Here is a 22,213-nt window from a genome sequence, read left to right as displayed (position 1 = left end):
TCAGGGTCAGCTGACACTTGAGCCACTAGCCACAGCAGCAGTGCAGCTTTGGCCCTTGCCATCCCACAGGGGTTGCCAGATAATTTTCCCTTTCATGTGGCTGGAGGGTGATTAAGATGCTTTTTGCCCTTTTTAGTTTGCAAAGGTGAATCAGTAATGTCAGGGCTGAACTTAGAACCTCTGTTAAATGGCTGCCGCATCTCTTAATAGTCAAAAAATCAGATCTTAGAAAATGTTCTGCAGTTCTGTTAAGAAATCTAATTGTCCATCACCATGCAGTCAATGTTCTTGTTTTTAGGGCCAAGGCAGTGCAAAGCATTGGACGTCATGCAGTGAGCCACACACACACTGCTAGACCTAGTGACCCTCAACCATTGGTAAATACACCAAACAAGCAAGCGCTTATCGGGCAGTGAGAAACCTGTTTGCTCCAAAAAATAGTGTTATCTTTATCTGCCCCATATCTGCTTCTCAACGGCTGCAGCACCTGCGGCTGTGCACAACTAAGCTTCAAGGGCAGCAGCTGCACTTCAAGGGAAAGCGTCGTCTTCCTTGTGGTCACCGCTTTGTCTTAGTCTTCGTTCACAAAATTGGGCAATGGCTCCTCACATACTGCTGTACCGCCACAATAATGCATCCTCCTCGCATCCCTCTCTGCTCACTCGCGGCTTCCAGCTCTCACACGGCAATGTCAGCAAGTACCAGAGGGGGAGGTCCCAAACGTGCCTGCCCGCAGATTATATGGGACGTGTCCGTGGGCAATATGGACATTTTAGTTGAAAATATATAGGAATTTATAGGTGACTCTTTACTCCCAAAAAGTTGGTAACAGAGGTAAGTTTAGATATGGAGGAAAAAAGCTGCAATAATTAAAAAGTGTCTGAAGTAGATAAAAGCCCAATCGCCCAGAACCTTATCTCGAATACTGATGGAGTGCTGTTTCTGAAGTGGTTGCTGATAGCTGTTGGAAGAAGACTGATGATTCAACGGTTGTGAGTTTCAATAGGGTGATGCTTCGAAATTATGATAATTAATGTGGATCATGAAATGCAAACTGTATTGAAAAATTGTCTACTGATGAATTGAGGTAGATTGTTAGGGGCATATTTATACTCTGCACTGAATTAGGGTCATTTCTTTTACGCGAATTCAGGGCAAACTTAACTCCATATTTACATTTTGGCGCAAGACATGTCTAGTGCCAAAATATTAAAGTTAAAGTCATTTTTTGCCTGCCAAAAACTACCTTGCAGCAATGAGATGCAAGGTAGACTTACCTGGGCAAAAAATAATGATATGTGCCCAGCCCCATATTTATCCCGGTGCTAAAATTAAGCACGGGAGGATGGGGGCCTTAAATAATGGCTCTAAGCTTGCTTAGCACCATTATTTAACGCCTGGGTCAGGGCAGGCGTTAGGATACCTGTGGGGCTTTTTCCATGGTCTCTGCCCATGGAAAGAGCCCACATGTGCCCTTCCCTAGCTCCAGGGACACCCCCCATCCACACTAGAGGGACAGTGGAGGATGGGGAACCCCATCCCAGATAAGTATATGTGAGTATTTTACAAATATCTTTGTAGTGCCATGGGAGGGCCTAACTTGGACCCTACATGTCACTGGGTGCAATGGCCAAGCCCAGGGGACATGTGTCCCCTTGGCATGGTCATTGGGGGTGTGAGCATGACTCCTGTCTTAACTAAGACAGGAGTCATGTCCATGGGGTTTTAACGTCATAAAATGATGCTAGTCTGGTTCAAAGCATTACTTATGCCTCTGCCCACACTAGTGTTATCCTTTGGCGCTAAACCCCTGTACCCCTACACCTCCCCCACCTGGCTAGCGTTTTTTTTTATGACTCTAGCTGGGCCCTACTACCAGCTACTGTCATCCCATAAATATGACACCCGGCCAGGGTCTTGGGATGCTCTAGCTGGCGGTATACTTTTTGACGCTAAACTGCATTAGAGCAGTTTAGCGTAAAAAAGTATAAATCAGGGCCTTAGTGTTAACATGTTATATATGCTTCTGTCGAAAAAAAAGATAAAGGTTATTGGACTAAGAAGTAGTCTAAATCCAGGGGTAGGTAAAGAGAAATTTATAATATTTTTAGTCTGCTAGATGAAATGTAAGTTGTGAAACATTGTTGACTACTCAAATAAATAGGGACTTAATAAATTGTTGTGGTTGTACTGACATTGATCAGTGCTTGTGAAACCTGATGCGCAAAGGTGACACAACACTGATTTTCCCACAGTTCGAGAACTCATCTTTGTGTGTGAAAAACTATTTTTGACTGAAAAGTCAGAAGGTGTGAAAACCGGAAAAAAAACTGATTATTGAATTGTTCTGCTGTTTTCATTAGAAGAAGCAGACAAAGACTGATGGTATTTTACATTGCTTAGTTATGAGAGTTGAAGAGTTGTGTTTTGTGAATAAATTATAAAGGAGGGTTAGCTGCTGCATTGTGCCATGCTGGTATTGGTCGGTTGGTGTAACTCTTTGGTGTCACATAATCATTTGTTGATTGAATTACTGAACTGCATTCTAATTTGGAGACAAGGGTTCTGAATTCTGATGTGTTCAGAACAATTTCTAAACATTGAGACACTGCAATTTTGTTTGCTGATTTTGTTAAAATTAAATTGAACCCATGACAATTTTCAAAGCTCTTAGAAGTCTAATAAGAGGTGATGTGGTGATTCCAATAAAGAAGGGTGAGGAAGCATCTCATGAGGGTATACATGCAAATCATCTGATGATTGAGGAAGTGTTAGATACATGTGATTGGCTTTGTCAATGATGCAGGATAACTGAGAATGAAGGTGCATTGAACTTTCCTAAATGAGGCACATTTAATTTAAGGATTGTTGAACCCAGGCATTAACTAAGCTTTGCACCCTTATTTAGCCCCTCCTCCCACCCGGTCATCATTTTAGCATGGGGGATAAATATGGGGCTAGCACCATTTTTTAGATGGGAACGCCTACATGGCATCTTATTGATGCAAGGTAGGTTCATGCATCTAAAAAATGGTGCAAACTCCAATATTTTGACGTTAGATTGGTCTAACATCAAAATATAAATATGGAGTTAGTTTTGCACCAAATTTGCGTAAAAAAAATGGTGCAAATTTGGCGCAATCGGGGGAAGAAATATGCCCCTTAGTACTTTGGAAAAAAAGGCACAAAATAAAGAGGGAGAAATGTACCAAAAATTTATGAAAAGAGCAACAAGAAATTATGCGGAAGCAATTTGGGATGGTACAAGATGTGCAAAGGTTTTTGCAGAGGGTGCTAGATTAAATCCTGTAATAAATAACAAATAGAGTAATCAATTAGAAATAGTTGAAAAGTCTAAAAAGTAAAAGATTAAAGGGGACAAAGAAACAAGAGATGAAACAAACACTGATACTGCCTCAGGTGATCATATGTTAGATGAATTATTAGCTACACGCCCGCCACCTTATGTTGAATTAAAATAAATAATTAGAGGATGTTTGGATCTTGATTCTGTAAATCAGTAAAAAGAACAAACAATTGACTTACTTATGCAAATAAATAATAATGATAGCTGCAACTGTTCATGTCAGATTAACTGAATTTGCAAATAAATATGCAGTTGTAGTGCTCCATGGCAAAAAAGTATTAGGGTACGATTGGATGATGAAACAATTAAAAGCATGCATTCTTCATCTCTCTGAATTAATAAAATGTGTACGCAGATGGAGTGAATTTGATAAATTAGAAAACAAATGGTCACAAAAATATGAGAAGAAAAAGAAGTAGACTGAAGGGACTCAGAAAAAGAAAGCAAACTGCAGAATCTGAAAGGGATAAGGAGACTACTGTTTATCCTTTGACAAGGATAACAAGTGGAAGTTATGCTCATGTGCTTTGGAGTAGAGGAGACCTTGCATCATTTACGAACAATTGTCCAAAATTAAGGAAGTGTCCTATGAAATGGTGCACACAAGTCAAGCGGTTTGTTAAAATTTCAAAGGTATTACGGACTGATTTAAATACATTCTTTGACATTGTTGTTCTAGGCGATTGTGGAAAAAATGCAAGATTGCTGTTTAGGGGCCAGATGCATAACCAGCAAGAGATCCTCACACAAATGCACCTTTGCCTCTTATGACGACTATATAAAATAAGGCAATTACATTTTTGAAGGGCAGAGTTCCTCCTAAAGATTTGGATTATTTGAGATTGAATCACATTCATTACAAAGTTAAAGAATATGTGCATGAAGATTATGAGAGATTGGCAAAAGCATTTCAACAGCATACAGGTCAAACACACCCTGAACCAATAGATATAGGATTTTTCATTTCATAGTTTGTGCTTAGTCTGAGACTCAAGATTAGTCAGCATGTGCAGCAGAATGTGTTTTGTTGGCAAGCAACATTTCTAGATGAGATCCTGAAATATGCAATATTAAAGTGATAAACAAGAGATGAAACAGAGGAAAAGTTCATGTTGGCCCAAACCTGATTGGTGCAAAGAGGGTTTTAGATTCCATCATTTGTGGGAAATGATGGTGGTGCAGCTCAGAATATGAATGGTTTCAATGGAAGGCACACCAGTATGTTTTCAAACAGGAATACAAGTTGTTCAAGGAGGAATGGTTGTGTCTCACTGGTTGTAGTTTGGATGATAACATACAGAGAAGAGAGAATGGCGGTCATTCTGACCCTGGCGGTCAAAGACCGCCAGGGCGGAGGACCGCGGGAGCACCGCCGACAGGCCGGCGGTGCTCCAATGGGGATTCCGACCGCGGCGGTAAAGCCGCGGTCGGACCGGCAACACTGGCGGGCTCCCGCCAGTGTACCGCCGCCCCATAGAATCCTCCAAGGCGGCGCAGCTTGCTGCGCCGCCGAGGGGATTCCGACCCCCCCCTACCGCCATCCAGATCCCGGCGGTCCGACCGCCGGGATCCGGATGGCGGTAGGGGGGGTCGCGGGGCCCCTGGGGGCCCCTGCAGTGCCCATGCCACTGGCATGGGCATTGCAGGGGCCCCCGTAAGAGGGCCCCTAAATGTATTTCACTGTCTGGCGCGCAGACAGTGAAATACGCGACGGGTGCAACTGCACCCGTCGCACAGCTTCCACTCCGCCGGCTCGATTCCGAGCCGGCTTCATCGTGGAAGCCTCTTTCCCGCTGGGCTGGCGGGCGGCCTGAAGGCGACCGCCCGTTCAGGCCGCCCGCCAGCCCAGCGGGAAAGTCAGAATTACCGCCGCGGTCTTTCGACCGCGGAACGGTAACCTGACGGCGGGACTTTGGCGGGCGGCCTCCGCCGCCCGCCAAGGTCAGAATGAGGGCCAATGTGTCCCCCCACAGTGCAAACTATACAAAATGACCACTTTTTGTTCCTTTTTAATAGAAGGAACCTTTGGGGATAACGGAGAGTAACAAACATTTCCAGTAAGGATAATTTAAGGAAGGCCATATTAATAGATTGACATAACTTGACCTATTGGTAAGTAGTTACTAGCGGATTTCAAAGTATCTGAGCACAGTTGGCTCCCCTTTTCTTAAGGTGCCATGATTTTTAATAGAATAGAAACCGTTTTGGTTATATATAGGTAAAAGATAAATGAGTAATGCATTAAGTGGAGACTGTCACCAAGTATGGGAAGGTCGGGTTTTAAAATTGGAGTAATTAGGAAATAAAATGATTTATCTGTATTACTACTTGGATGTTGTAGCTTTGACTCCATTAAGCAATACATGGTCATTTGTGGAAGTAAGGGCATGTGATTACAACATAACATTAACTCTGCTTATATCGGTAAGTCATCAGTATATGTTTCTAATGAGGTATGGTTAATATGAGAATTGCCCCTTTGATGGAGGACACTGACAAATGATTCTTTTATTTATTTTAGGTGCTACCTAAAAAAATATTCTATCCTGATGGTGACCCATTGTTGATTGGATTCTATAGGTTGGGTTGAAACGTTTACATAGTTTGATGTGGATTATTTTTGGAAATGATTAGTGACTTCCAGAGCCCTGGATTCAAGGGGTCTTTTTGAAGATCACTTGTTCTTTTAGCCACACCTTTGTTCATGTTTTATATAACATTGTTGCACTTTATACTTCCCTTACTTTACTCACTTTCACTGCGCGGTCACTTTAGGAGCACCTAAATGTACTGAGTTTTGATTTTGACTCAAAATCAGAATGGAACTGTAAATTCAATAAAATGTATGAATTACTTAATAATCTTATCAAGATTAAAGATTTCTAGAATTTATTCAATCACTGCCATGGAAGTCAAGGGCTACACGTCCCCCTTGGGGACCACTTGTTTCTATATATACTGTAGACAGTGGATATCCAACATTTCCTTGGTAGTGAAACCTTTAGTGAGGTTGACACACAAAGAAGTACTGCATTCGATCCCATAGGATACCAAATGCATGAAAGCTTTCCTAGAGCTGAGAGAATTCTCTGTTATGCCCAAGCATTGAGAATGCCTGGTTTTTCAAAATATTTAATTCTGTTTTGCAGTGAGGGTTGTAAAAAAAAAAAAAATCCTTACCTATTCTTACCCTACTTACCCAGGATGGGATCCCCCATCCTCGGGTGTCCCTCTGATATGGGTGGGGGTGTTCCTGGGGCTTGAGGAGGGCACCTGTGGACCTATTCCATGGTGTTCAACCCAGGCGTTAAATACGCTTTGCACCATTATTTAGCCCCTCCTCCCACCCGTGCACCATTTTAGCATGGGGGATAAATATGTGGCTGGATATCTTAAAGTAATAGCTGCAGTGAATGCAAGTCTTGAAAGATCTGAACACTTAGTGATGTTTATTTTTTAACTGCAATGATACCTCATTTATTTGAAGTTCTGCTTACCAGAATCAAGACTCAACACATGGCAACCTTACCTTGTACTACATATGAGCAACAGGTACTTGCTGTGAGTAATATTGTACTGAAGAGAATTGCAAAACTTGAATCTGAGTACATTATTACTGCTATCTGAAAAAGATGGCTCCGAGAAATTTGAACATGATTGCCTTAATGTCATGGATTTATGCACCAAGCCTATACCAGACATATAAGATGAACCACTAATATGTCCCGATTATATTCTATTTGTAGATGGCTCATGCTTCAGAACAAATGAAAATTCATTAAGAGCAGCTTATGCTGTCTGTACAATCCAAGAGATGATAGAAGCTTCATGGCTTCAAGGAGTTTCCTCAGCAGAAGTTGCAGAATTGATTGTTCTTACTAGACCTTGCAGCTTGATAGCCAAAAAAGAGTGTCTATGTTTTCAGATAGTCAGTATTGCTTGGTGAGGTCCACAACTTTGGTCAGTTATGGTCACAGAGACGTTTTTTGACCTTGTCTAACTCACCAATTAGAAATGGTGATTATGTAAGGAGGTTATTGGAAGCTTTACAACTCCCAACTGAAATTGCAGTTGTAAACTGTGCAACACACAGGAGTGACAGCAGTTATGTCACTGTTGGTAATAGATATGCAGATGAAGTGGCACGCTACTGTGGAACTTTGGCTTCTACATTTATTGGAACATTCACAAATGGATCTGAAGAGGAAAATGTCTTTTCTATGATGATGAAAGTTACATACACTGGGATTAATATAAACCAATGCAAAAAGGTGTGCCTGAAACAGAACACAGTGATAGATGAGTGCAGATTGTGGGAAAGATTAAAATTATATTTGGTGGTTTACTATCCCCAGTGACAAGACATTTCCATGGACCAACACATTTAGGAAGATGGTGTCTAAGATTGATTAAGAGTGAGATTCCCCAACAAAAAATATAGGCCCTCCTTACAACCCTGGCGGTCAATGTTAATCGGCGGTACGAACGCCAACAGGTCAGCGGTAAAAAAAATGGAATCACGGCGGAAACCGCCAACATAGACAGCCACTTTAACACTCCGACCGCCACGGCGGTAGAAACAAATACTGCGACGGTCACCACCAACAGACAGGCGGAAGACAATGTACCGCCCACCCTATCACAAGATGCCAATCCGCCACATTTCCCAGGGTGGAACCAACGCAAACAAAAACACGGCGGAAACAGGACTTGAAAGGGAAAACACTCACCTCTCCACACCCCACGAGGAACCAGGACGCAATGGAGCCAGAACTCCAGATACTCCCTGCGATGGTCTTCCTGCTCCTCTATCAGGAGCACCAAAGACGGCGGCGACGACCACGGTGAGTACTGCACCTACAACACAGGGGAGGGGGGAGGGAAAAGAGAGTGACACACACACGCAACATGCAACACCCCCACCTCCACCCTCACCCACTACAACATACACACAAATACATGGTGCAACATTACATATACACCCCCACCCCCCCTGGAAGAACGCAAGGACAAAAGGAAATGATTGTAACAATTGTAATCATGAAAAATCCAGGAGTCAAAACTCGAAATACAGTATATACAATTATGTACACCAACTACACAAGTCTGGATAGTGCACCAATTATTTTCCGTGGACCACTGGGCCCAAAATGCATGGGCGAGGCCCACACATGATACCAGACGTCAAACGGAGAGAACACTGCAGGGGCATCAGATCGAAATTAAACAGGCACCTCAGGGGAAGGGGGAGGGGGGGCACCTCAGCCTGATGAATGCACGTCGCCACTGCTCCATGAGGGGGCTCCATGCCCACTGCTGCATCCTGGGGAGTGCAAAGCCACAGTCTCTCAAGTCTCTCCAGTGGGTGGTTTGCCCACTGCTTTATCCTGGAGAGTGCAAAGCCACAGTCTTTCAAGTCTCTCCAGTGGGTGGGTTGCCCACTGCTTTATCCTGAGGAGTGCAAAGCCACAGTCTCTCAAGTGGATAACAGTCTCCACTGGTTCTAGAGGGGGCTTTGTGCCCAGAGTGCTTCATCCTGCCAAGGACTGAGGTAGTGAATGTGATTCTCCACTGGTTCTGGAGGGGGCTTTGTACCCAGAGTGCTTCATCCTGCCAAGGACTGAAGTAGTGGATGCCTTTCTCCACTGGTTCTGGAGGGGGCCTTGTGCCCAGAGTGCTTCATCCTGCCAAGGACTGAGGTAGAGGATGTGATTCTCCACTGGTTCTGGAGGGGGCTTTGTGCCCAGAGTGCTTCATCCTGCCAAGGACTGAGGTAGTGGATGCCTTTCTCCACTGAAAGTGGTGCATCATGGAACTGCCCAGGCTCCTGGAACTGACCACCAGCCTCGGACGACTGACCACTGGGGATGGCAGCCATGTCTGCAGTAGTGCCACTGGCTCAGGATGTCGCGGGGCCGCTGGCGGTGCTTGCGGCGGGTCAGTCGCGGCGGTGCTGGTGGCAGCCTCTGTGGCATCGGTGCTGGCGGCGGGGTCTGTGGTGGCGGTGCTGGTGGCGGGCTCTGTGGCGGCGGTGCTGGTGGCGGGGTCAGTGGCGGCAGTGCTGGTGGTGGGCTCAGTAGCGGCGTTGCTGGTTGGGGGCTCAGTGGCAGCAGTGCTGGTGGCAGGCTCAGTGACTGCGGTGCTGGTGGCGGTGCAGGTGGAGGTCTTCTCTGCCGTACAGGTTGGCGTCGACGTGGACAGGTGTGACACTATCCCCTTTTGTTTTCCCTGAGCCCTTGGTGGCAGGTGTTTTCTGCTTCTCCCTCCGGGATGTGGGCAACTTTTTAACTTTTGCAGGTGGCGGAATGTCCTTGCCCTCGGTCCGTGGCACACTGGCAGCCCTGTTGGTTGGCGCACTCCAATAGCCCGCAGTTGCTGGCACCACTGTGCCTGGTGATGTGGTGGCTTAGGTGCTAGGTTGGGACCTGGAAAGCCTGGCCCTAGGGGGCAGACGGGGGGGAGGTGTAGGGAAGAGGTCAATATTAGCCAGGAAAGTTTCTTAGACACACTGGGACGGGTAGATGGAGTGGGCTTGGGAGTGGAGGAAGAGGTAGTGGTTGTAGGAGGTGTACGTTTGCTGAATTTGGGTGAAGGTGCATGGGCTGGAGGCTGTTGTGAGGTGGATGCCTGTTGGGTGGGTGTGTGCCTGCGTTTGTGTACTTTAGGAGGAGGACTCACAGGCACACTGGGACAGGACACAGGGGATGTGTGAATGGTAGTGGGGGTGGTGAGTGCACGTGAGCGGTGTGTGGTGATGGGCGTGCTGGTGATGGAGGTAGTGGCTGAAGACGTAATGCATGCGGGTGTGAGTGGAGACGAGACAGGGAGGGAGGAAGGGGACGTGGAGGAGGGGGACACAGTGGAGGCAGTGGATGTTGGTATGTCAGCATGGGTATGATGCTTGTGTGAGTGCCTGTGGGATGTGTGGTGCTTATGTATGCCTCAGCCACCCTTGTGAGTTGAGGTGTGTGCATGCTGGTCTAATAGTGTGCTTGGGATAGGCTGAGGTACAGGGGATTGGTTCTGGGTGGAGGAAGTTGGAGGGGGAGGCTGGACACAGGGACAATGGCTGCCATCAGTGCTGAGGCCAGAGCCTGAAATGGTCTCTGTTTGGCTGCCTGGCCAGAATGAATGCCCTCCAGGTATGCATTTGTTTGTTGCAAATGCCTCTCGACACCCTGGATGGAATTCACAATGTTAAATTGCCCATCAGTGAGGGATCTCAGGAGGTCAATAGCCTCCTCACTGAGGGCTGCAGGGCTGACTGGGGCAGGGCCTGAGGTGCCTGGGGCGAAGTAGATGTCCACCCTCCTGGGTGAGCGGCCATGTGACACACGCTGAGGGGTGCTGGGAGGGCGGTGCTGGTAGGGGGGGTGGCGGCTGTACCTGTTGATGTGGGGGGCACAGAGGGGCCCGCAACAGCAAGGGAGCTCCCATCAGAGGAGGAGTTGCTGTCGCTGCTGTCACCTTCTGTCCCCGCCGTGGAGCTCCCCTCGCCCTCCGTCCCACTGGTGGCTTCAGACTCTGTTGTCTCGCCCTCCAGGGCCAAGTGGGATGCAGCTCCCTCCTGCTCCGGTGCCACTGCTCCTCCGCCTGATAATGCTATTGCACACAAGAACAGGGAGACCACAAAAAGGGGGGGGAAGACAGAAGAAAGACATGTTTAGTGCATGCAATACCACTACCGTTGGCGGACACTACAGACACAGCAGCCCTCTGCACTACGCCATGCACTTATAGTTCCTAGATTATTCACAGGGCCATGGGGTACAAGGCCTATGCCCGATTGCTGCACACATGGAAGTCACAGGAGCCTGACTAGGTGTAAATGGCTCTTACCACTGGTGGGGTTGGGGTGCCACATAGCCTGCCTCACAAAGGGACCTTGCCTACAAAGCTCGCCCTGGCCTAGGGTAACCCACTGCCCACCTCCCCCACCCAGACACCTCATAATGCGGGCAGAGTCAGATTGATGTGACTGTACTCACCCCCTTGTGGCTGCTGTGATGCCCTCAAGTGACCTTCCAGCTCCGGATACGCCACCGCCAGGATCCGGAACATCAGGGGGGTCATGGTGCGACGGGCACCCCTCCCACGTTGCTCCGACGGCGAATGTCCTCCCATCTTTTCCGATAGTGGGTGCTCCATCTGTGGTGGACCCCAAGGGTCCGGACGTCCTTGGCGATGGCACGCCAAATATCCTTCTTCTGGTGGGTGCTGACCTACAGGAATAGTACAGGGGACAAGAAAAAACTTTAACCTTCCAGACCGTTACAGTCATTGGCCCACGTTCCCACCCTTGCCCTGGTACACATACACTCACGGTCCACTCATGCAGGGCTCAGTCCCCCCCGTGTATCTTCCATCCACATCACTCCAAACAGGCATTGCCCATGGAGGACCGTAGAGTAGCGTGTACTGGGGGAGGACCCCATCCACTAACTTCTACAACTCCTCCGAAGTGAAGGCAGGGGCCCATTCCCCAGAAAAAAGAGCCATTGTCGCCTTCAAACTGAGGTCACAGCAGCACTTGCAGTGTAGGTCCTCTCCTGTTGAAGGTCAGGTATCAAGTGAGTGTACAGATAGAAAATGGCAGTCACGTCCGCGGCGGTGCCTACATCGTCATTGGCTCCTGGGACCCATAGGGTTCAATATTAACCAATGCAGGATTGCGCCGTGGTCTTCGACCACCTACCGCAATGGTGTAGAACGCCAGCGCAGTTACCTCATATCCCCTTACAGGTCAGGCAGCCGCCATTTCAGGGGGCCACATGGCATTAATGATAACTGCTTCACACCTATCTATGCCTTGCATACACACAGTAACAGGCACATTACCGATTAACAAATGTGTGCAAATGACATTTTGTAGTACCTCAGTGTTGGCTGACTCTCTGCTCACTGTTCTTCTCCATAGGGCACATCCGCTGGGGCAGGTGATGAGATGGCTGCATCCTCTATTGTACAGACCGCTGGTGGACCTGTTGACAATGGAAGAGAGACACGTAATAGTCACCTACAGACTTGATCGTGCAACAATCCATGAACTGTGTGCCCAGTTGGAGCCAGACCTGATGTCAACTATCCGCCATCCCACAGGAATACCCCCTCTAGTGCAGGTCCTGTCAGTACTCCATTTCCTGGCAAGTGGGTCTTTTCAAACTACAGTGGCCATTGCATCAGGGATGTCTCAGCCAATGTTCTCTAATGTGTTGTCCAGAGTGTTGTCTGCCCTGCTGAAACACATGTGCAGCTACATCGTTTTCCCTCAGGTGGAGGATTTGCCTACAGTGTAAGGTGACTTCTATGCCCTGGGACATATCACCAACATCATAGGTGCCATTGATGGGACACATGTGGCCTTGGTACCCCCCGCAGGAGTGAACAGGTGTACAGAAACTGGAAGAGCTACCATTCTATGAATGTGCAGATGGTATATTTGGCGGACCAGTACATCTCCCATGTGAATGCCAAATTTCCTGGCTCAGTGCATGACGCTTACATTCTGAGAAATAGCAGCATCCCTTATGTGATGGGGCAACTCCAGAGGCACCGTGCGGGGCTAATAGGTGAGGAGAAGGACCCTATACCCTGTGAATAGTTGTCTGGGTCTGTGGTTGTCCCTATCGGTTAGTGTGTGTCTAACTGTTGTCCCTGGACATTTGCAGGTGACTCTGGGTACCCCAACCTGTCATGGCTACTGACCCCAGTGAGGAATCCCAGGATAAGGGCAGAGAAATGCTACAATGAGGCACATGGGCGAACTAGGTGGATTATAGAAAGAACCTTCGGCCTCCTGAAGGCCAGGTTCTGGTGCCTCCATATGACAGGTGGTTCTCTCTACTACTCACCAAAGAAGGTGTGCCAGATCATCGTGGCCTGCTGTATGCTGTAAAACCTGGCTTTGCGACGACAGGTGCCTGTTCTGCAGGAGGATGCTCCAGATGGAGGTCTTGTGGCAGCTGTGGAGCCTGTGGACAGTGAAGAAGAGGAGGCAGAAGAAGAGGATATCGACAACAGAAACAACGTTATCCAGCAATACTTCCAGTGAGACACAGGTAAGAAGATATCACTCCCTCACACATCTCCTACAGTTGTTTGACCTATCATAAGTCTGTCACTTTTACCCAGTGTATGAACCCTGACTTGTCACTTTGCCTTTACATTTAACAGATGTGGGTCCCACTCTGTGACCTCTGCTATATTTCCTCATGGACTAGAGCTTTGTTATATCGGTATGTTGACAAGAAAATTGATATTTCTATATTCCATAGTTATTGTAAATAGACATTTGTGAAGGCACAGACTGACTCCAGATTGTTTTGTGATTCAAGGGTGTTTATTTCTGTGCAAATAAGTGGAAGGGGTTGTAAAATGGTCAGGGGTGATGGTGGAGGAATGTCCATGGCAGAGTCCAGTCTATTTGTTTCACAGGTGCAATTTCCAAAGGGGCATTGGAAGTGGAGCTAGGGCAGTTGATGGATGGACAGGGTGACAAAGTGGGACAGAATGATGGCATTCAGGGGGATCTCATTTCCTGGCAAGGGTCTTGGAATTGTTCTCTGTCTTGTTCCTGGATCTCAGGGACCGTTTGCGGGGTGGTTCTCCATCTGCATGGGGTGCTAGTGTCGTGGTCCTGTGGCGGTGCCTCCGGTCCACTAGCGCCGGCAGAGGTGGTGGGCTGTTCATCATCCAGGCTAGTGTCAGGGGCCCCTTGTTGTGCCAGTGTCCCGCCTGGAGTTGACAAGGTCCTTCCGCACCCCTACAATGGTGACCTGGGTGGTGTTGATGGACTTGAGTTCCTCCCTGATCCCCAGATAGTGTTCCTCATGCAGCCGCTGGGTGTCCTGAAAGCTGGCCAGTACCGTTGCCATTGTCTCTGGGAATGATGGTACGCTCCCATGATGTTGGAGAGGGCCTCGTGGAGAGTGGGTTCCCTGGGCCTGTCCTCCCCCTGTCGCCCAGCTGTCCTCCCAGTTCCCCTGTTTTCCTGTGCCTCTGTCCCCTGAACCATGTGCCCACTGCCACCGCCCCCAGGTCCCTGATTTTCTTGGGGTGGTGGGTTTGCCTGGGTTCCCTGTAGTGGTGGACACACTGCTGCTTGACATGTCCTGGGGACAGAGGGATGGGCCCGCTGGCTGGGTGCTGTGCTGGTGTTTTCTGAGGGGGGAGGCTCTGTGGTGGCATGTGACAGTGTCAGGGGAACCGACTGTCCCGAGGTCCCAGATGGGCCGGGCTGGTCATTTTGATCCAGTTGGACAGAGCTGCTGTCATCACTGTGGGCCTCTTCTGTGGGGGGAGTGGACGTGTTTGGAATCTCCTGTCCGGTGATGTTGGGTAGGGGTCCTGAAGGGGTGTAAAGGCATGATTATTGCATCTGTGTGTGCCATACTGTGCAATGGGTGAGTGACCCTGTACTCCAGTGCTTGCATTCTTGTCAAAGGACCTTGTGTGATAATTAGTTTGGGGTCTGTGTGGGTATCTGTAGTGGACATGCTTTGGTGATGGGTGTCCTTGCTTTGGTGTTGCATGCAGGGCTTGGTGTTGGGATGTGTGGGTTGTGATAGTGGGACATTTGTGAGGTGCTGGAGTGATGGGGGTATGTGATAGCATGCAGGTAGGGTGGGGGATGTAATAGTTAAGAGTTGACTTACCAGAGTCCATTCCTCCTGCTACTCCTATGAGGCCCTCAGGATGCAGTATAGCCAAGACTTTCTCCTCCCATGTTGTTAGTTGTGAGGGAGGAGGTGGGGGTCCGACGCCAGTCCTCTGTACTGCAATCTGTTGTCTTCAGACCACGGAACGCACCTTCCCCCCTAGGTCCTTCCACCTTTTCCTGATGTCATCCTGTGTTCTTGGATGCTGTCCCACTGCGTTGACCCTGTCGACAATTCTGTGCCATAGCTCCATCTTCCTTGCAATGGATGTCTGCTGCACCTGTGATCCGAATAGCTGTGGCTCTACCCGGACGATTTCCTCCACCATGAGCCTGAGCATCTTCTCAGAGAACCTGGGGTGTCGTTGAGGTGCCATGATGTGGTGTGGGTGATGTGTGAGGTGGTGTCGGTTGTGATGTGTGAGGGGATGTGTTTATGTGTGTTGTCTGAAGTGCGTGGATGGTGTGTGAGTGATGGTGTTGTGTGCCTGTGGATGTTAGTGTTGTTTCTGGTGGTGTCTCTCTCTGGCCTTCTTTCTCAATTTTGGTTGTAAGGGTTTGTGGGTGATGTGGGTGTGTGTTTTATATTGGATTGGCTGTGTGAGAGTGGTGTGTGTATGTGTATCAGTTGTGTGTATTTCGATTTGTCCAATGTGGCTGTGTTTTGTAAATGTGTGTGTATTTTGAGCGTAGCGGTGTGTACCACCAATGGAATACCGCGGTTGAAAGACCGCCGCGTGGACGCTGCGTGGACGCGTGGGTCGTGATAGTGTGGGCGCATACCTGTTGGCGTGACGATGTTGGTTTTGTTATCGCCAGTTTATGACTGACCTTTGGTGTGGCGCACTTGTGTGAGTGGCTGGAATTTGGCGGATTCCGAGCTGTGGGTCGAAATAGCTGTAGCGGAATTCTGTCACCGCAGCGGTGTGTTGGCGGTCTTCTGCACGGCGGTAAGCGGGATTTACCGCCAATGTTGTAATGAGGGCCATAGTGTAAAAAGAGTAAATAGAGTAATTCCTAATGCAGTCTCTTCAGTAGTCAAGTTGTTGAAAGGTTCATCAGTTATTTTGTAGAGGGATTATTATTGGTTTAATAGAAGTTGAATGAGAGAAGACTTGACAAATTGTAGACTGAGCACAGTTTTTATTCATATGTTCCAAAATATTAGTTGTGGACCAAAGCACAGCCAACACGTGTTTCCCCGAATTATGTAACTCCAAGCTGGATCAAGTCTTCAATACTTCAGGTGCTGGCGTAAAACGTCTTAGTTCCACCAATCCATTGTCAGCGAAAAGCACCTTTTTAGCATTAGAACGAGCTGTGAAATTGGAAACCTTTAAATGGTGGGAAGCAACCTCACTAAAAATGTACTTAGAACATGACCTGATACCACGCAGACTAAGAATACTAATCTTTCCCCCGATAGACACCACGTCCCAAGAAAGACTCCAACAATGGGAAGCCAATCTACAAACAGCCTCTATCAATATAATTCAACAACTAATAGATATAGCCCAGGAAGAATAAAAGAAATACCAACAGGAAGTGCATATGCTGAATAAACGAATAGAGGATGCTAACTGGGATGACATTTCGGTAAAAAAAAATATGAAATTCTCAATAATATTATAGACCACTATGAAAAAGACATTATTCAGAGAAAAAATAGGAAATTCAGACGTGATCTAACCGACTATCAACTGGGAAGAGTCTACACTTTTGGAAAACAATATGATAATATCAAGGATTCTAACTCCACAACAGAACTATCTAGCAGCTCGGAAACCCTACCTTCCTCAGATGTTGACTCTTCAGAAGAAGTGGATAAACGCCAACCCAACAAACCAATAGTACATTTTTCAGAGGAAGTCAGAAGACATCATCTTGGTACCACACTAGACATACATACAAGACCACCAGGTACTACAACGGAAGAACCAAAATTGACAGGTATACAGACAAGAGCCCGAAGCAAGGAAGCTCGACATTGAGATCAAACCAAGACTTAATTGTCAATTTATCTGACTTAAATCTATCGCCCACTCAAACTGAAATTCTCAACAAGGGTTTATCATTCTGCCCAACAAACCGTTAGGATCTTGTCCAAACAAAAATTTACCTTTTCAAGTTCACACATAAACTTAAACTTAAATCGTTCTTTACCACCTCAGTACCCAAACCTACTACACTCCAATCATTTCAGCCTTCTAGTGATCTCACAATCAAAGATCAGGAAATAATATGGCTATTAATTAATCTCTCCAACATGGAAGAACAAGACCTATCTATTTCTGAAATAGCCCAAGAACTTGATATTGAGGTGTCCTTGCACCTCCCCTTTAAACTCCCTATCAAATCCACCTTTACTCCAGTCCCACCTGCAGGCAACTCGATTGATCTTTTACTTACAGCTATGACCCAAGACTTTGATCAGGAATACAGGAAATACATCAAGAAACAACAATACTTGCCTTCAAACGTTAGTACAAAACAAACAACCGCAATTAATCAGATAAAAAAAAGAACAACACGGTTGTCATTAAAGAGGCCGACAAGGGTGGGAATATTGTGATTCTCATTAGAATTGACTATCTACACGAAACTCATAGACACATCAAAGATAACACTTGCTACAAAAAACTCTCCACTAATCCTACACGTGAGATTCAAAAGAAATTGAAAAACGTACTAGATTACTGGCATTCTAGACAAATTATCTCAACTGAGAAAATAAGTTTTCTCTTCATTCAAAACCCAACTATCCCTACCCTATATGTACTACCAAAAATACATAAAGGAGGTTACCCGCCTAAAGGCAGACCAATCATTTCAGGAATAAATTCCATCTGCTATAATCTTGGCACCCTCATCGATTCGGAACTACAACCATTTATGCAAAATCTACCTTCCTTCATCCGAGACACTAAGGATATGCTCCAAAAACTACAAAACATTGATTGGCAATCAGACTACATACTCGCCACCATAGATGTAGTTAGTCTATATGCCTCTATCAGACATCATGATGGGATTGAAGCAGTCAGTAGCTGCCTTTCCACAAGATCAGTTCACCATACCGAACGGAAGAAGATGATAATAGAAATGCTATCATTCTGGTGGTCATTACAACCCTGGCGGTCGGTGTTAAAGCGGCGGTAAGACCGCCAACAGGCCGGCGGTAAAAAAAATGGAATCACGACCGCGGCGGAAACCGGCAACAAAGACAGCCACTTTAGCACTCCGACCGCCACGGCGGTACAAACAAACAGCTTGGCGGTCACCGCCAACAGACAGGCGGAGGACAATGTACCCCCCACAGTATCACAACCTACCAATCCGCCACTTTTTCCGGGGCAGATTCACCGCAAACAAAAACACGGCAGAAACAGAACTTAGAAAGGGAAATTGCTCACCTCTGCACACCCCACGAGGAACCAGGACACCATGGAACCAGAGCTGCACATCCTCCAAGCCCTTATCTTCTTGCTCCTCTTCCAGAAGCACGAATGCCGGCGGCGAAGACAACGGTGAGTACTGCACCTATGATACAGGGGAGGGGAGAGAGAAAAAACAGTGACACACACACACCTAACACGCAACACCCCCACCCTCAGTCACTACAACACACACACTAATACAGCATGATACATTACAGTTACACTCCCCGACCCCCCGGGAAGAATGCAATGACAAAAGGAAATGAGTGTAACCATTGTAATATATTAAAATACAGTACACAAATATATATATATATATATATACACTATAAACAAAATATACACCAAGAATAGTAGTCCAGGTAGTGCTCCATTGAAGTCTGTGGAACACTGGGCCCACACGGTATGGGCGAGGCCCACACCCAATCCCCGAAATGACGAAGAGAACACTGCAGGGGCATCAGATAGCAATAAAACAGGCACCACAGGGGGAAGGGAAAGAGGGGGCACCTCAGCCGGTTGAGTGCACGACGCCAAATCCACGAGGGGGCCACATGCCCACTGTTCCATCCTGGGGAGTGCAAAGCCACAGTCTCTCAAGTCTCACAAGTGGGTGGTTTGCCCACTGTTCCATCCTGGGGAGTGCAAAGCCACAGTCTCTCAAGTATCACAAGTGGGTGGGTTGCCCACTGTTCCATCCTGGGGAGTGCAAAGCCACAGTCTCTCAAGTCTCTACAGTGGGTGGGTTGCCCACTGTTCCATCCTGGGGAGTGCAAAGCCATAGTCTCTCAAGTCTCTACAGTGGGTGGTTTGCCCACTGTTCCGTCCTGGGGAGTGCAAAGCCACAGTCTCTCAAGTCTCACAAGTGGGTGGTTTGCCCACTGTTCCGTCCTGGGGAGTGCAAAGCCACAGTCTCTCAAGTCTCTACAGTGGGTGGTTTGCCCACTGTTCCATCCTGGGGAGTGCAAAGCCACAGTCTCTCAAGTCTCTATAGTGTGTGGTTTGCCCACTGTTCCATCCAGGGGAGTGCAGAGCCAGAGTCTCTCAAGTCTCACAAGTGGGTGGTTTGCCCACAGTTCCATCCTGGGGAGTGCAGAGCCACAGTCTCTGAAGTCTCTACATTGGGTAGGTTGCACACTGTTCCATCCTGGAGAGTGCAAAGCCACAGTCTCTCAAGTGGATAACAGTCTCCACCGGTTCTGGAGGGGGCTTTGTGCCCAGAGTGCTTCATCCTGCCAAGGACTGAGGTAGTGGATTTGATTCTCCACTGGTTCTGGAGAGGGCTTTGTGCCCAGAGTGCTTCATCCTGCCAAGGACTGAGGTAGTGGATGTGATTCTCCACTGGTTCTGGAGGGGGCTTTGTGCACAGAGTGCTTCATCCTGCCAAGGACAGGGGTAGTGGATGTTTGTCTCCACTGGTTCTGGAGGGGGCTTTGTGCCCAGAGTGCCTCATCCTGCTCGTGACGGACTGAGTAGCGTCAGTGCCCTTGGCGCTCATGGGCCAGCGGTGCTTGTTGCGGCAGTGTCATTGGCAGCGGTGCTTGTTGCGACGGTGCCCTGTTCAGCGGTGCTTGTGGCGGCGGTGCCCTGTTCACCGGTGCTTGTGGCGGCGGTGCCCTGTTCAGCGGTGCTTGTTGCTGCAGTGCCCTGTTCAGCGGTGCTTGTGGCAGAGGGGTCCTTTGCAGTGACTCAGCTTCTGGCGGTCATGTCTGGCCCAGCGGGGCTGGTGCTGGCAGTCCTTCATGGCCCACCGGGGCTGGTGCTGGCGCTGGCGGTCCTGTCCTGGGCAGCAGGGCTGGTGCTGGTGGTCCTGTCCTGTGCAGCAGGGCTGGTGCTGGCCTTCTGGGCAGCAGGGCTTGTGCTGGCGGTCCTGTCCTGGGCAGCAGGGCTGGTGCTGGCGGTCCTGTCCTGGGCAGCAGGGCTGGTGCTGGCGATAGCCTCCTGGGCAGCAGGGCTGGTGCTGGTGGTGGCCTCCTGGGCAGCGGGGATGATGGCGTTGGCCTCCTGGCCAGCGGGGATGATGGCGGTGGCCTCCTGGGCAGCGGGGATGATGGCGGTCTTCTCCGCCGTGCTGCTCCTCCCAGACTTGATGACTTTCTTGTGGGCCTTCCCCACCTTGGAAGGGGTCGCAGCTGACTCCACACTCCCACCTGTACCCCTGGGAGCGGCTTTGGTGGCTGAAGTCTTCCCCCTCTCCTGCCGGGCACTGGCCAACTTTTGATGCTTGACAGGTGGGGGACTGTCCGTGCTGTGGCTCCGTGCCACACTGGCTGCCCTGGTGGCCATTGCACTCCAGATTCCGGTGAATACAGGCACCACTGGTCCCGGAGATGTTGTGGCTGAGGTGCTAGGTTGGGACCTGGAGAGTCGGGCCCTAGGAGAAGGACGGGGTGGGGGAGGTGAGGGAAAGAGGCCAAGGTTGGCCAGGAAAAGTTTCTTGGGAACACTGGGACGGGTAGCTGGAGGGGGTTTGGGAGTGGAGGAAGAGGTTGTGGTTGTAGGAGGTGTTCGTTTGGTGACTTTGGGTGAAGGTGCATGCGCTGGAGGCTGTCATGAGGTGAATGGCTGTTGGGTGGGTGTGTGTCTGCGTTTGTGTATCTTGGGAGGGGGCGTCACAGACACACTGGGAGAGGACACAGGGGACGTGTGAATGGTAGTGGGGTGGTGACTGCACGTGAGCGGGGTGTGGTGGTGTGTGTGCTGGTGATGGAAGTAGTGGCTGTAGATGTAGTGCATGCAGGTGTGAGTGGAGAGGAGACAGGGAGGGAGGAGGGAGACGAGGAGGAGGGGGACACAGTGGAGGCAATGGATGCTGGTGTGTCTGCATGTGTGTGATGCTTGCGTGAGCGCCTGTGGGATGTGTGGTGCTTATGTTTGCCAGAGCTTCCCTTGTGTGTTGAGGTGTGTGCATGCTGGTCTGAAGGTGTGCTTGGGATAGGCTGAGGTAGAGGGGATTGGGTCTGGGTGGAGGAAGTGGGACGGGGGAGGCTAGAGGCAGGGACAATGGCTGCCATCAGTGCTGAGGCCAGTCTGAAAAGCTCGCTGAAGGGCCGCCTGACCAGAATAAATGCCCTCCAGGAATGCATTTGTTTGTTGCAACTGCCTTTCTACACCCTGGATGGCATTCAAAATGGTAGACTGCCCAACAGTGAGGGACCTGAGGAGGTCAATGGCCTCCTCACTGAGGGCAGCAGGGGTGACTGGGGCAGGGCCTGAGGTGCCTGGGGCGAAGGTGATGCCCACTCTCCTGGGTGAGCAGGCACGGGGCAAAGGTTGAGGGGCTGCTGAGAGGTCAGTGCTGGTAGGGGGGGTGGCGGCTGTACCTGTAGATGCGGGGGGCACAGATGTTGCCGCCACCACAAGGGAGCTCCCATCAGAGGATGAGTCCATGTCACTGGTGTCAGCTCCTGTCCCCGCCGTGGAGCTCCCCTCGCCCTGTCCCACTGGTGAACTCCGAGTCCGTAGTGTCGCCCTCCAGGACCATGTGGGATGCAGCTCCCTCCTGCTCCGGTGCCACTGCTCCTCCGCCTGATGATGCTAATGCACACAAGAACAGGGAGACCACAAAAAGGGGGGGACGACAGAAGAAAGACATGTTCAGTGCATGCATTACCGCTACCGTTGGCGGACACGACAGACACAGAAGCCCCCTGCACTTGGGGTCCACTGTTCAATCCCTGGGACATGGCCTACAAGGCTATGGCCGACATCTGCACACATGGATGACACAGGAGCCTGACTAGGTGAACTTGG

This window comes from Pleurodeles waltl, chromosome 2_2, assembly GCF_031143425.1.
Source record: "Pleurodeles waltl isolate 20211129_DDA chromosome 2_2, aPleWal1.hap1.20221129, whole genome shotgun sequence".
In the NCBI taxonomy this organism is placed as follows: Eukaryota; Metazoa; Chordata; class Amphibia; order Caudata; family Salamandridae; genus Pleurodeles; species Pleurodeles waltl.
The sequence above is the reverse complement of the archived record's forward strand: the minus strand, read 5'-3'. Positions refer to the sequence as shown.